We start from the raw sequence: 17,080 nt of genomic DNA, 5'->3' as shown, positions 1-17,080 counted from the left end.
TCTATTTTAGTTAATACTTTTGTATTTTGATTTATTTTGTCATAAATAAAATTTATGCATTGTTATGAACTTCAAATTATCGCACCAGTGTACAGTATGCAAATTTTCATACTTCACATAATTGCAAACACAACTAGAAAAGGAACCACACCGGATTATCATTATAAGTGAAAAACTGCATAAAATCACAACTTCCAAAAAAGTAAAAAATAATATTTCATAAATTGGAAAAAGTAACAAAACAAAAAAGACAAATGATCCTAAGCATACTAAGACCATTCATACCAGATTTTAAAGTAACAAACTAAAAAAGACTAAAATGATCCTACTCATACTAACACCATTCATACCAGGTTTTGAATAACAAAACAAAGTATGCCATCGAAGAGTGAGATATTAACCATTTCTTCATAAGATGATGTCAAGCAGAGACTACACAAAAATTCATTGGCACTACAAGTCATCTTGTCAATGTCAAGTCTTGGTTGTTTCTTCCCAAATATCTTACTTGGGAGATTTTGAAATAAGCACTTTTTCTCATGAAAATCTTGGCATTTAAAAGAAAATAAAAAAAATGCAATCGTGATATTACTGTGATAGTATCACAATACAAACACAATATTTGTGTCATGCCGGTATTTTGAAAATATTGCAACATTCTTTTATATGTTAGTATCACAATTTTAAAAATATCAGCAAATTTGTGATTATGATAAAAATAAATTCTTCTATGAATTCATCATTCTCAAGTATAACAATTAGAAAATAATTCTGAAACGGCCGCAGAATCTCACCAACACATCCTCAGAAGCTGGAAAATGATTTGAAGCCTATACTCTTCACAACTCTACTCAGTTCAAACAAGGAAATTTTAAGCAAACTCACTCATACCATTCCACGGAAAATTTGGCCAGTCGATAAAAAACTACGAATTTCATCTATATTCCAAAACAAAACTTTTTAAAACCAAAGGTCATCCAAAAGAGAACGGTGAGTAAATTACCCAAATCACGCGGCAACAAGATTAACAATTTTACACTAGAAATTTCTCTCCTGGACGCTAAAAAAATTAACTATAGAAAACACAAAAACGCTCGACTCATTACGAAGCATCGGAATTCACTCAAAATTCAAAGACATAAATATGAAAAAAAGAGTATATGCATAAATTTCATTCGAAACCTACATCAACCAAACCTCGAATTTCTCCCAATTTTCGTAATCATATGAACTTCAAAAATAATGACCTGGAGGCTGCAGATGAGGAATCGGAGGAAGATGAAGAAGAAGAAGAAGATGCAAGTGATTACCTGCGCGTCGCCGGGCGGTGGCGGGAGGCTGACGGGGAGCGGCAGCTGGCGAGCGGTGGACGGTTGGCGAGCGGCGGCTGGCGAGCGGTGGACGGTTGGCGAGCGGCGGCTGGCGGGCGGTGGACGGGGAGCGGCGGCTGGCGAGCGGCGGCGGCCGGGCGGTGGCGAGAGCCGACGGGCGGCGGGAGGGAGAGGGCGGCGGGCGGGAGCAAGACAGCGAAACAGGAAAAAGAGAAAGAGGGATGGGATTAGGGATTTACGCGACATTTAGCGACGGCTTAGCGACGGAAAAATTCCGTCGCTAAGCCGTCGTAAATCAAAATACCAAAAAAGCGACGGAATATATTCTGTCGCTACGCCATCGCTAATTAGCGACGGATTAGCGACGGCAGAGTTCCTTCTCTAAATCCATCGCTAAAATGGTGTTCTTGTAATAAAAATTAGCGACAAAAAATTGCAGTCGCTAATCCGTCGCTAAGTAGCGACAGATTAGCGATAAAAGTTGTTTCCTTGCTAATCCGTCGCTAATTAGCGACATATTGTATCTCTAGCTAATCTGTCGCTAATTAGCGACGGAAAAAATCCGTCGCAAATTTCCGTCGCTAATTAACAATTTTCTTGTAGTGAATGCTTGCATGGGTGTTTTATCATTTTATGATATGCTGGTTTAGTGAGAGTTTGTATTTGGTCATTCTATGATATAATAAAGTTTACTTTTGCCACTTTGGTATGAAATTAAAGTTTTAGTTTCATTATGTACTCATTATGTTGTGATCTCACTAAAGTTTTCAAGAATGACCAGTTAGAAATAGGTATTTTTTATTACATTGCATGTAATTTCCATGCTTCACATCCATACTTGATCCATGTCATTTGGTTGTGTCAATATACGTGATCATTGATGGGTTCAATTACGTTATTTGTAATGAAGACCGCTTTGGTTCTATGTTGACATAATCAATAGACCAGATTGGTAGAGATATCAATTGATAAGATAGTATTTTTGAGCTCATAAGGTTACAATGTGTGATTATAAGGTTACATATGTGGCCCAAGTAGGAGATTGTTAGAAAATCGTGTGGGCCTACATACGTTGAACTACACATTGTAAGGTTGTCCTAGGTTCGAGTCTGATTCAAGTTATCCAATCAGGATGGCCCCTATGGTATCTCATATGGTATGATACACTATATGAAGAGACTTGCCCTATCTACAACTCTATAATGGGTTGAGTTGGAGACAGACTCCTAAATACATTAGGTTATAGTCCTCAAACCTTATATAAAGGCCCTCCCTCTTCAGATTCTCTATAAGTCAGAAAGAGATTTAGTCTCTCTCATTAGGCTAAGAAAAAGAAAAATGGCCAAATATACAGGTTCTGGAAGATCATACTCGTCAATGATCAACTAGAGCGTTATGGATTCAGGTATAGCTTTCACTTTCAGTTTGATTTCTGTTTTTTTTATTTCAATGGTTTAGCGAGAACATGTATTTGATCCTGCTTTAGTTTTCAATGAATTTATAATCCAATAGAATTATCAGGAATTTCCTCGCAACAAACATTTGTTCAAGATGATGTCACAATAGAAAATTTGTGGAAGAGATCTGAAGAGCTGGTTGCTTCCATATGAGAATGGTGGGTGAATGAGGAACTGAGATGGGAGCATAGATCTAGAATTGCATGGCATTGTTTGGGGGGATTCCAACACTCATTTTTTTCATATTTCAGCCTCTGAGCGCAAAAGGCAAAATAGGATTCATCTCATAAAAATTGGCAATATTGAATACATTGAGCCTGATATCCTAAAGGTTGCCACCGATTTTCTTAAAGCACATTTCAAAATGGAAGAAGGCGCAGGGGGATCCATACATGTGATTCACTTTCGAAAAATATCTACTGACGAGGCCCAAAGGTTGCAAGTCATATTTTCCATGGAGGAAATCCGCGATTCTGTTTGGTCTCTTGGGATGGAAGGCCCCGGGGCCAAATGGGTTTCAAGTAGATTTTTTCAGCTTCTTTTGGGATGAAGTTAAGGACGATCTTTTCACTTTCTTCAGGGAATTTCATCGAAACAGCAAACTGCTCATCTCCCTTAGTAAGACAATTTTCATTATGCTACCCAAGAAGCAAGGCCCTTTTCGGAATAAGGATTTCAGACCAAATTCTCTTCTCCCCGTGATCTAGTGAATCTTGGCTAAGGTTCTCCCTACAAGGCTCAAAACGGTCATTCCCAAATTGGTAGATGCCTCACAATGGGCATTTATCCCAGGTAGGGGTTGTCAATGGGCCTGGTTTACCCTAACCCTACCCAACCCAAACCCTATAGGGTCCAGGTATGGTGATAAATAATAAGACCCGAGTCCAGAGCCGAAGGTCCGATTAATACATGGACCTGAGTATAGTCTGTGAAATTTTATACTATACCTGAACTTGACCCGAGTTTCGATTATGACCCGCAATTTTTCAATGTAAAAATGATAAAAAATATGGTTTTACAGAGTTTGATTCATGTAGTTCTTATTAGGTCTGGGTATGTTTTTTTTATAGTGGACCCGATTAAGCCCAAGTCTGAACCCAATACCATACCCAAAAATTGGATCCAAGTCTGGTACCACCTGGGTCTGAACAAAACCTAACCCATTGACAAATCCCAGGTAGACGCATCCAAGAATGCTTAGTGTTGCCTAATGAGTTGATTCACAGTATCTCGTGCATGCAAACACCACATTTCATGCTCAAGGTGGATTTTTCGAAGGCTTTTGATTCCATCTCACAGTTTTTTGCTTAATAATCTCACTCAGATGGGATTCGGCAAGAGATGGATTGGATGAATTAAGGAGCTAATTGGGAGCGGTATGACTGCTCTCACGGTCAACGATAAATTGGGTGATTTCTTTCAGGTTTCATGTAGACTACGTCAATGCTGCCCTTTGTCTCTATTGCTTTTTAATATTGTCGCGGAAGGGCAAGTCGGTCTCTTTAGGAGATCTTCTAAGGTGGAATTCATCAACATGGTTAATGTGCATGGCCATAATCTCCAAATTTTACAATTCGTGGATGATTTACTAATATTTGTTGAGGCAAATACGGCACAGATGGCGCGAGCCGATCTCATCTTGCTATGTTATGCTAAACTGTCAGGTCTGCACGTCAACGAGGCTAAGTGCTCAGTCACGGTTTTCAACGTTGATCGAGTCACTACTCATGACGCATCAGTCATCTTTGGCTGCTCTATTGGTGACCTACCATCGTCATACCTCAGGCCTACCAATTCACTTGTGCAGGGCGCCTGCAAGTGTCTGGCAACCAGTCATGAAAGAGTTTCATGGCAAGATAGGTATTTATCTATGGCTGGTCGATTGACGAAAATCAAATCTACACTTGCATTGATCCCACTTTTCCTCATGTCTACTGTCTATATGCCTCAGAGAGTGGTTAAGGAGATGAACAAGATTATGCAAGATTTTCTATGGAATGGATGTCACGACCAGCATAAGAAACCATTGGTGGCGAGGTAGGTATTTATCTGTGGCTGGTCTGGGCATTAGGTGCATGGAAGTGATGAACGTAGCCTTATTGTGTAGATGGTTTTGAGAAATTTTGGATGTTGATGATGACGCTGTTTGGAAGAGCCTTGTTTGCAGCAAATACGGTGTGCTACAGCGCTCGTTGGACTTTCAATGCCAATGACACTCATCTTCACACGTCTGGTCAAGATCGTATAAGGCTTTAAACAAGTTCAAAGAGCGGGTGATCGAGGACCCACAATGACCAGGACATTTTATCTGGTTGGTGTCCAAGGATAGGTCGTTTTCGGTAACAGACTGTTATGCATCCCTCTTGAAACCTGGGGTCTGATTTGGAGCTCGGGCCCCTCCCCTAGATCAAAGATTTTCGCTTGGTTGGTATACTTGGATAGAGCACATACACATTCTAACATGAAGAAATGGGGTCTTAATCTGCCCAGTTGTTGCGTTCTATATATGTTCCAGAGCTGAGGAGTCGGGTGCTCACCTGTTTTATCACTGTGTTTTTTTTCAAGCTATGTTCGCTGCAGCCTGGTCTATTCCATTTCCAAAGATAAATGCTGAGACGTGGGCCAGTGATGTTCTTTTTGGCCCTAAGGACATCGCACACTGCAAACGCAGGAAGTTTGTTTGGCTATGTTGGTTGATCACCACCTGCTGATGCTTATGGAAAGAAAGGAATACTACAACCTTTAGGGAAGAATTTTCTACTGCTGCCAGCATACAGCGTCAGGTTCTTTATGATGTCATGGTAATGGTGGGGGCGTAAGTGGCCCTCGACTGGCTTACTACTTTATTTAAATGTAATGGACGGTCGTTTAATTCATGGTCGGTCGAACTCTCATCGACCTCCAATAATTTGTAGTTTACTTGATCAAATGGAATGAAATGCGTATTTTTTCCTTAATTTGGAACATTGTGACTTTGTTGTGATATTTAAGTCCGATATAATACAAAAAAAGTCATTTATCTTTCCATAATGTCACTTATTAGTCGCAATTTATTATTCTATTTTTGTAATTAAAAAACTCATGTGATAGATTTCTTATATTATTCCTATCATGTATCTATATAGATGTTCTCAGAGATTTCCTTGAGAAAAACTTTTTCAAAATAGAGAGAGATTTTTCCTGGCTGAGATTTTCATGAAAATGAGATTTGTGACATTGATTTGAAAAGCCATTCAACTTTCCTTGCACGCGTAAACGCGGTAATGTGCTTTCCTCTGTCCCCTTCTTAATCTTTTGTTCAGAAAAACTTCCATAACACCCTCACATTGTATTGGTGGAAAGACGACGTCTGACCAGTTTTAGTGCACCATATATTTATGTGGAAATTTGGGATGTTAATGGATTCAGTTTGTATCGGGTACCCCACCCGACATGAACCAATTTGAGGAATGTTGGATTCAAGACTTTTAGTTAACTTAAAACAGGCATAACCCAATTTATATTTGGTACTCATGAAGGTATGGAACCATAGGGCTAAAAATCATAGTTGCAAACCGTAGACGTTGTAACGACCCCAACTCATACCTCTTGAAAATGCAGATTTTTTTTTAACCATTGCGGAAAACTTCTCAGAGACCCGAGGTCCTTATAGTTCCAATTCAAATTGGATAGTCAAACACCACAAAAGGACTTACATTTATCATCCACAAGAACTCAAAGCAAACCTCTTTATTTATGAATCAAAATCCAACTCCAGCGACAATGCTCTACTCAACATAAAATAAAGTAGCAACTAACTTAAACAAAAGAACTGAAAGAAACAACAAAACTAAAAGAACGAAAAAAAGAGTCATTATGTCCGCAAGTGAAGCCGTCAAAAACCAAGCGTGACTCTCGTGCCCTCCCAAGTGCTGCCAACTTTACTGATCACCTGTCCCTGCGAAAAACCAATAAAGTAGGGTGTCTGAATCGAAATCCTGAGTACATCTACTTCCTTGTGAAACAGGTGAGACAAAAGGTTAAGATAAGATATCATGCAATAATTTGAGGAAAATACAAATATCATAATTTATAGTATTTAAGAATTTTTTCCTACAACAATTATAAGTGCTAAGCATGCAGAAACATTAAAGCAGTAGCGAGTAACAAACATTCAACACGCAATAGAAAGTAAACATCACACACTCACCATCATATAATGATTGATGAAATAATTAAAATATGTATGATCTAATGCATGACGTATGTGCAATGCATGAATCATTTTATTATCTTTCATTTAAGTTTTCTTTTTTCATATGCATGCCCTATTAAATGCATACAACTTTAAGTTTCTCTTTTTAATTACCATTGCCCGCGGATACACCAAACGGGTATAATTTTTAAGGTTAAGATAAGTTTTCATGGTAGCTTAGCACATAAGTTGTATTTTATTTACTGGGTTTCAAACTCAACCCTTGACTGAATCACCTTCGGAATATTAGACTTGCGCATCTAATATCGGGGACACAAGAGACACCCCATGCCCATAAGTGTCACTTTCTTGGTATACCAAAACAACAGTTGTGTCAAACACACCACCCTTAGATCAAGTTGTGAACTCTCTCTAAAACAGTGGCCAGAAGAAGGAATCTCAATATCGGGTTCAGGGGACAAAAATAAAGCTCACAGAGTTTTTGTATTCTCACAGTCTCTCCAAAACCGAATCTCTAAGAACCCTATTCTGCATATAGGAGATTTCAAAATGTATATTACACGGTTCTTAATTATTATCTTTTATTAACAGTCATTTATTGACATTTGCAATACCAGATATATAAGTAAAGACAAAAACTCGCATCCACCCCTGTGAGGACCCTTACGGGACTTCGGCCTGTAAGGAAAACAAGAACAATGTAGTAGAGTGCAGTACCACCAAGTGTGATTCAAGTGGTGCAATTAAGTATATAAGAAAAAGTAACCCAACCCACGACTCTCCAGGCCGGTGATGGTCCATTTAGGCCATCATCTCAAAAGCCAAAGTAATGTGTTATTTATAACACCAAACTCATGCACCCAAATGCGCGTGCACTCAAGCAAAACAAGGCTATTCATAAGCATGGAATTTTTCAAATCATATACATCCTTGTCATGTGTATTTCTTGCATAAATGTATGTGTCTCTGTGCCAATGCATACTCCCTTGGGTGCGGGTGCACGTGAATATACATAAACTCACCAAATGCACATGTCCATGTTACATAAGACATTAATAATCTGGCAAATGCATGACGGCATAATTTCACATGTATTATTGCATAACCACAAGAATGCTCATTACAATAAAAGTCTGCATATATTAAAATTCACATTTTCTACTATCAAAACACATAATTCAAAATATGTCTGGGTTGCTAGTCGGGTATGTCAACCCCGAACCGAACAACCTGCGGGTCGATTCGATGAAACAGTCTAGCTGACCTTGTCGGCTGGCCCTATCAACACATACACAAGCGTAGTTATATGTGTACACAAACAACCAACACTTGCAAAAAATCTGGTTTGCATAGTTGTATACAAGCTGCCATTTTTTTTGGTATTAACTATTTCACAGGCCAACACCCAATCGACTGGGTCGGTTGGGCAAGCATCGGCCCTACTAAAACTCGCCCAGCACCTAGCTGACCCTGTCGACTGGGCCTGTTGTGGCCCTGCGAGCCACTAGGTATTCAATGGGGTAATTACCCCTTGTTTCTTCCACATGCCAGGGATGCAATTAATTACCATTAGTGCTCACCCCTAATATCAGTTTTATATCTTCAATCAGATAAAACAAATGCATAAGCTAAGTCTAGATGAGTCTACAATGTCAGATACATAATAGTGCCCATCGTAGCTAACAACTTGGTGCCCTTACCCATATAAGCAAATGATTCAACCATCCTAACATATATCAAACTTGTTGTATGTAACATTCTTGAGAAAGATTCACTTTCTGTAACTTCAAATCTTGTTAACTGAGTGTAACACTTAGCCACATGATTTTAAACATTGTGATATAGTACAAACTGGATTTATCAACCACCCAAAATCTTTCAAACATGCCCAACCGATCGCTCAACTGGCCCTACTATCATGGGTACGACCTGGCAGGCCAACCAAACCGAGTTTGGTTGGTCTGTCAGCCGTCACCCACACAATCTTGATGGTCATATATAAATTGTTTTTCTTGACAAATAATGAAAAACACCGAAAATACATATATGCAATAGTAGAAATCATGGATCTATTATTCCACCATGGTTTTCCATTAAAAAGATGCAAAGAATTCATCTCAACCTTAGTCCTTAACTGATTCACAGAGAGGTACCCATACCTTAGAACCGACGCTTGAAGGGAAAGGCTCAGGGATGTCGATGGTGAGGAACGACTCAATCAAGCATCGTCTGAGTGTCTGCCAAACATAGGAAAGAGGTCACAACAGGGAAAAGATTTAATGAAAGTAACATGGGAGAACAACTTAAAGAACATGAACCTATGTCCGCTGCCCATGCCTAAGGTTGTTGTCTTCACAACGTATGCAGGCTTATCCCCTAGCCCCGAGGCATCCCCACACTTCGATCTAAGGGGTGCCCATGATATTCGAACCTAGACCGCCTGCCTAGCAGCGTAAACCCCATCCCACTACACCAAGCCCCTTTGGGCCTATGCTACACATTGACTTGCGCAGAGGGGCCCAACCCCACTACGCCAACCCTTTCTTTGGGTTTTGAACCTGCAACATCCCACTACAAGGAGACTTGCACTGACAACTCCTACCAACCATGCATAGCCCCGTTGGTCTCCCTGAAAAGAGGGATCAGGCAAAATCATCAACCCTGCCTGTTGGCCAGAACAAGGGAGAAAGGGGCGATAGGGGCCTCCACCCCCCTGCCAAACCTCGGCAGAGCCCCACGATAGAGGTGGCAAGGGCGACAAAGGTGTCGCTGACCACTTGTCGTATCCCTGAGGGGCATAGGGGGGGGGGGGGGGGGAAGAGCGGCAGGGGCTCCACCGGCCACCTGTCGTCCCTTGGCATGCCCCAAAAAGGGGAAAGAAAATGGGGAGACATGGCAGGGGCCTTCTGCCTCCTGTCGTCCTCCCGGCGAACACAAAGACAGAGAGGGGGAGAGAAGAGAGGGAGAAGAACGAAGGCATACCTGGATCAGTCGGCATCGTCAGTCGACGTTGTTGGTTGTCGCAATCAGGGAGGAAAAAATGAGAGAGGAGAAGGAGAGGTTGTGCGTGAGGGCCTCCCCTCCCTCGGCGTTGTTTTAAAGGGTGAAAACGGGGGAGACGGTTACGCATTTTCCCCTTTTGTTTATTTTAAAAAGAAAACCGTATCGGGTTAAGGATCCGGGTCGAGTCCTACCCGGATCCGAGTGTTAAAAAAAAAAAACTCTTTTTCTTTTATAAAAAAATACGGGTTTTACAAACGTTAAGTCTGTTTTGTTTACAGAGGATCAAACTTTTCTTTTTCAATACACAAACATGATTTTTGAGTCGTACAACTTTGGTAAATCGTGGGCCTTTGATTTTTAAAATGCTTGAATATGATTCAAAGCCCATTTCCTACTAAACAAACATTGTAGGTCACATCCATAAGGTCTGATTTATCAAAAAATCATAAAAAAAGTTGTTTCTACTTTATAGTCTATAGTTTTATTTGTTCGTTGGTACCAAATATTAATCATGAATAACGTAGTGCAAGTTTGTTTCAAGATGTTGTACATGGGTGTATTAGGGTGTCTTTGATTGTTTGTCCAAGATCGGACAGAACAACACATCGGACGGAACAATACAACATAAACAAGAGTTTGTATTCTTTGTGTTCAACATTTATTTTTTAAAATGTGAGGACAACTTGGACACATATAGATTATGGGTCAGATAACTTCATTTTGGATCATCCACTCGATTTGCTCAACCATACGAGTGTTTTAACATGTTTATTATGGTGATATAGATCTAAAAACCAAAAAATGTATAAATGTCAGGTAATTTGAGAAAATATAAAAAATGATATTATATATATAATGCTTTAATCAGTGTCATATTGAATCTAATTATGAAAGTTTATAAAAAATTATGGATTTTAGACCCAAAAATGGATCTAAATTTGGATCCAACTAAAAAAAATGTTCAAGTTTTGTGTAATTTAAGAAAAAAATAAGAATTCATATTTTTATATACAAATATAAAAAATATAAATAAATCATAAAACCCTAAAATGCAAGAAAATAAATCATAAATAAACCAAAAAATCCTAAACTACAAGAAAAGTAAATTGTAAAATTAAATATAAAAAAACCTAATTCAAACTCTAACAAAAGAAAATAAAAAACAACTTTAATCAAATTAACTATAAGAATCTCTAATTAAAGATATTTAATTCAAATCCCTAATCAAAGAAAAAACCATAACCAAATCAAAAACATTTTTAATCACACTAATTATCAAAAACCTTAATTAAAAATATTTGATTCAAAGCCCTAATCAAAGAAAATAAAATTTTTTGCCCTAATCAAATCAAAGGAAATCCCTAATTAAATTAAATATCAAAAGCCCTAATTAAAGATATTTGATTCAAAATCCTAATCAATAAAAATAAAAATTAATAATAATAAAAGAAAATCAAATAAAAACCCTAATAAATTAATTATAAAAAATTTAATTAAAAATTTTGATTCAAAGCCTTAAACAAAAAAACTTCTTATTCAGAACCTTAATCAATTAATAATAATAATAATAATAATAATAAGGAGGAGGAGGAGGAGGAGGAAAAGAATAACCAGAATGAAGGAGAGAGAGGAACAAAAAATAAGGGGGAAAAAGAAGAAGAAAAGTATATATATATATATATATATATATATATATATATATATATATATATATATATAGAGAGAGAGAGAGAGAGAGAGAGAGAGAGAGAGAGGAACTCAGAAGAATGGGAAGAAAGAAGAAAAGGGGGGAGAGAGATGGTTGGGGTTAGACCCCTCCCCTCCGGCCGAGTTGTTTTTTAGTGACGTAACAGTGGGGTTGGGCCGGTAAATCAGGTGGACCGGCATCTGGTGTTTGACTTTTACGGCTTCCGCAGAGTCTTGCAGGGCGCATGGTCAAAAACGCCTATTTTTTTTTTTTCAAAATGTATTAGTTACTTTCAAAACACGGATCCGCGTCTCCATACTAACCTGTCAAGCACTTATAATTTCACCAAGTAATGGCCCTTGATTCAATCAATTTTTAAAACCCATTAAAATCTAAAGAAATTTTCATTTAAAGCCCGTTTGACTGTACAGAAAACTGAAGTTGGAAAAATCAAAATTTGTTCAAAACGTGTGGGTCTCACATTATGGGAAAAGTTTTTTTTTTTCTTTGAAAGAAGCATGTCATTTTAGACAAGTTTTCTTTATTTTTTATGGAGGGAAAAAGTCTTGAGTGGTAGCATCCACCTCTTACTTGATATTGCAAAAAGAATCCCCTTGTCAAGAACACAATATTTTAGGGCCCAACTATTTTAGTTGAAATAGTCAAATATAGACCTAAAGTTTTTTGATGGTTTAAATCCGTGCAAAATATCAGTGTTTAACCTTTGGTTTGTGAAGTGTGTTTTTGCCTATCTTCTTATGCAATAGGAGCAATTTAGTGATCATACATAACTCACAGTTAACATGAATTCCACTAACTAAGGTCTCGCTTCGACACTGAGTATCAAGTTGGGCCTTGAAATGTCTTTTAAAAAACATATGGGTCTTTTTTGGAAAATCACGAAAGGTAAGACTCTAAACAAAAAATTTCCCTATAATCTATCATTTCTCTTCAGCTACATTAAAAAAATAAAAAAAGTCAGAATTATTCAAGTACATTCTTCATTAACATTTTTTTTCTACTCCGATAAGTGGGCCACCATCGCAGCTATTAAATAAGTATGGTCTTGCATGAATGAATCATAGTCGCAAATATCAGCTTTTTTTAATATATCACTATCTCAGTATTTTATATCGAGATCTTCAAAAAATCAATATATCCCGTTAAGAATGTGATATTTTCAAAATACTACCTATTTAAAAAATTCATGTTTTATCGTGATATTTATCAAGCTATAAATGCAATATTTATATTTTTATATATTTACATATTTTCAAAAAATTTCTTATATTTTATTTAATTTATTATATTATTTAAATTTAAATATACCAATAATTTTTGGAAAAACAATTTTATTGTGAGAATATCGCAAAAATCTTCAAAATGCACCAAGGGGGCTCCGCGTGGTTGGTATAGGAGCTGTCAGTGCACATCTCCCTGTGGCGGGACGTTGCAGGTTCAAAACCCCAGTGGTACTACTAGGATTGAATAATAACTGGTGGGGGGTCTGCCTAACCCCAGCTTGCCTTTCAAAACAAAGAGAAAAATCTCCAAAATGAGAATTTTGACCATGGGATAAACTCAAGAAAGTGGGCTAAAAACTCCCCCAAATATGTCCTACAAACAGTATCGGATATATATAACCAATATAATATGATATAACACCACTCAATCCAAATCCTAGAAATTTGCCAAAAAGTAGGTACTGTGATATATCAGGATATTTGTTAAGTAAAATTCAAGCTTTTTACCTGTATTTTTTTATTCTTTTTGAAAATTTTAACCTTTCAAATGATGTAGATAATCAAAACTTGAGATTTTTGGGGAGGTTCAATTCAGAAAAGATAAAGAGTATGATTCCCCAATCCACATGGTTGATCCTCTTCATGCCTTGTAGGTTTGAATATCCAAATACACAATGTGTGTCAACATGTAATTACATTGAATTTTATGTCATATGTTTGTTTATTTTCAATAAGATTATAGCTGATGCACTGATTTAGGGCCTGAATTTGATTTTTTTTATATGTTTAATAGTAACTTGTTTACTGATAAATTAACAATATATAGCCGATATGCGATATGAATGGCAAATGATAAGTTGCCGATATATTAATGTGACCGTGTTACAAATAGACTATACGTGCATGCACACTTATTTTTATATATAAAAAAAAGGGCAATAAACTAGGGACCAGTAAGAACGCATTCGTGCACGTTCCAGTGGGACCCACCGATCAAGTACCGGGAGTTTCGGGTCCAAATAATTGCCTCCACCATTGACCATGATTTCAGATTTTCCTCACCGAAGCCAACTACTCCTTGATGGACTAATTGAAATAAATAATATTTTTTATTACATTTTTAAAACCAAGAAGCAACTTCCTTGAGAGGTTATTGAACTATTCAATGCGAGAGAGAGACCTCCGTGAGTCCTGACCGGAATCGGACTACTATCGTTTGGCCAGTGAATCGGCCGATACGGATTCTCAAGTGATTCTTTCTGAATCGGCCAAAAAAATAATTAAAAATATTACATATCACCCATGTTAAGGCTGTTAAAATAATATAAAAAATAATTTTTACATTAATAATAAAATAGCTGGTTCAGGTCAGTATCATATGGATTTTCTGACGATATGATAAGTATTGGCCGATTCAGGTAGATACGCACCGATACTGACAATATTGGTCCTGAATTGATCTCCAATACAAAGCCATTGTGACGTGATGGCAATACCTACTTGAGCACGGCCCAAAATTGTTTTTTTTTTTAATATCGATATTTTTAACATATTTAAGAATAATTTATATTTATATCAATATATTTGAAATATTTAAGAATGTAAGAAAAGTGTTTATGCAGCCTGGCTGCATGGTGGACATGCAACCACCTGCTTGACAGCCACTCATCTTGGCATTTCTGGAGATGGGTTGTATACATCTCAAAAAATGTTAAGATGGATGGTCATCAGCAGTGAAGCCGCTGAATAAAAAGTGACCACATAAGAATATAAGTACAATATATAAAACGCATAAAATATATAAATATTGTGTTAAATTTTAGGTCTTTGGATACCATCACACTCCTCTCTCTCATTTTTTCACATTTTTTCCTTCTGTTTTTCTCATGCTACACAAACAAGTAAAAAACTTTCTTTTGAAAAACTTCTCGTATCAAAAACTTTTGTAAGCAAAACTATATTTAACTATGAAAGTTTTTCTCTCTTCCAAACATGTCCTTAGTGATGGTAGCCAAGTTCATTAGTTGTACTCCCAATTTTCATGAGCAAACAATCTGTGTAATGTGCAGTACAAAATGTTGATTTAAAAAAATGTTTTTTCAATGGTTGAATGGGACTGTTCCTAAAGGGGTTCTTTGGGGGCTGAAAACCACTTTTTTTTAATTTTTTCAAGTCTTTCCATGTGTTTGCAACTAGTTCACACTTATGTGCTCATACTCTCTCTCAAAGATTTGGTCAGAAGCCGTGACGTCTTAATGAGCCCTTTGATTCTTTTTTATTTTTGTTGTTGTTTGGTATGAAAGTAACCTTAGAAATGTGATTCTCATGGTCTGGTTAGAAGAATTCTCTGGTTGTCCGACTAAGACATGTAAGCACAAATTTATGAGCTTGAAAGATAAATGACTCACAATATGCAATTTTCGCTAGCACATATAATCACATATTTTCATCAAAAAACATGATCTAAGAGCCAATCCCTATCATTTAGTCTATTTGAACACATCTAAGAGGCCCGATTGGGTAACATTAAGCACACCTTTGATTTCCAGCTCATTCAGATGGTAAGACCACATATATGTATGTAAAAATTTTCTCCTACCATCTGCATTATACAATGTTCAAAAACCATGTTTTGTAAATCTAAGCCTATAAACCATGATCCATTTGCTAGGAATTGGCCATTGGATTGCGTGTCTTCTATCAAAAAATGAATTCACGATCTATAAAATTATGAAAACTCTATGTTGACTTTTGAAACCATATAAAAAGCTTTGTTACACGACTCCAAGAGCTGATTCTTCCTAAACAAATCATAAAGATCACATCTAGAACCAACAACCTATATATATATATATATATATATATATATACCAAAGACGAGTATTTGATACTTTTTTTTTTTAAACTCAGGGGATAGGCAGACCTCTACCAGAACAACAGTCACCACACATGGCTGAGGGATTCTATCCTGAGCCTTCAGCTTGACACAGGATCCCACTTACCACATGGGATACCACCTCTGTGGTAGTATTTGGCACTCTTATGCATAAGGAACCCCCTAATTAGAACCCATAGCACCAATGCAAGGCTCCGTTTGTCTGGTAGGAGCAGCTAGTGCACAGCATCTTGTGTTGAGAAGGTTGCATGTTCAAAACCAAATGGTATAGTTGTTTAACTGGTAGGGGTCTGCCTAACCCCAGCTTGCCTTCCAAAGAAAAAAAAATAGAACTAGAGAGTTCTTTTGACCAAATCTATACACTTGGATATGTTGATCTGGTCAAAATAATAGAATCATCTTTGCATCGTGTTTAGTCAACATAAAAATATGATTTTATAAGGGTTTAAATTCCCAATTTTAGACAGTTGATTTTTCAACATTTGCAAAATCATACTTACACATTGAAATAACATGATCCAAACACCAATTTTTACTAACCCGATATCACATCAGATATGAAAAAATCATCAAAAAATTAAAATAGGTTTCCTTGCCTACAAGGCAGCAAACATTAAACCCCCCCCCCCCCCACACACACACACATATATATATATATATATATATATATAAAGAGAGAGAGAGAGATTAATGCACTCCTCCCACCCACCTTCTCATTCCGCCTTTTCAAAAAATATCATTTTTGGGTTTTTTTCACATCTAACACCATAGATGTGATGTATAGGTTTTGTTTAGTGGAAAGCGGCTTTTGGATGACTGGAATCTGACTAGAGGTTTTTCCATTGATCCAAAATCAATTGTTAAGAAGGTACCAGTTTTTTATGGCTCATAAAATCATGTTTTTTTATAGAAAAAACATGATCCAAGAGTCAATTCCCACTAAATCGAGCATGATAAACACATCTAACGGTTCGAATCTATCACAAAACACTTCAAAAGTATGTGGCAGAATGAAAAATGGGGCTTAATATGTTCTGTTTTCACACACACACACACACACACACACACACACACACACACACACACATATATATATATATATATAAATCATTGTTTAACAAAAACTCTCTCTTTGCATCACTTTATAAATTGTTCATTACCATTTATGCTTATTTTAAATAACAAGTTTTGGTGTTTGGATTTTTTATTTTTTAGTGAATTTTTATAAATTTCACTTATTTTTTTGGACAGAGAAAGTTGGGTTAGG

This window comes from Nuphar pumila, chromosome 16 (assembly GCF_984573655.1).
Source record: "Nuphar pumila chromosome 16, dmNupPumi1.hap1.1, whole genome shotgun sequence".
Classification (NCBI taxonomy): Eukaryota; Viridiplantae; Streptophyta; class Magnoliopsida; order Nymphaeales; family Nymphaeaceae; genus Nuphar; species Nuphar pumila.
The sequence above is the reverse complement of the archived record's forward strand: the minus strand, read 5'-3'. Positions refer to the sequence as shown.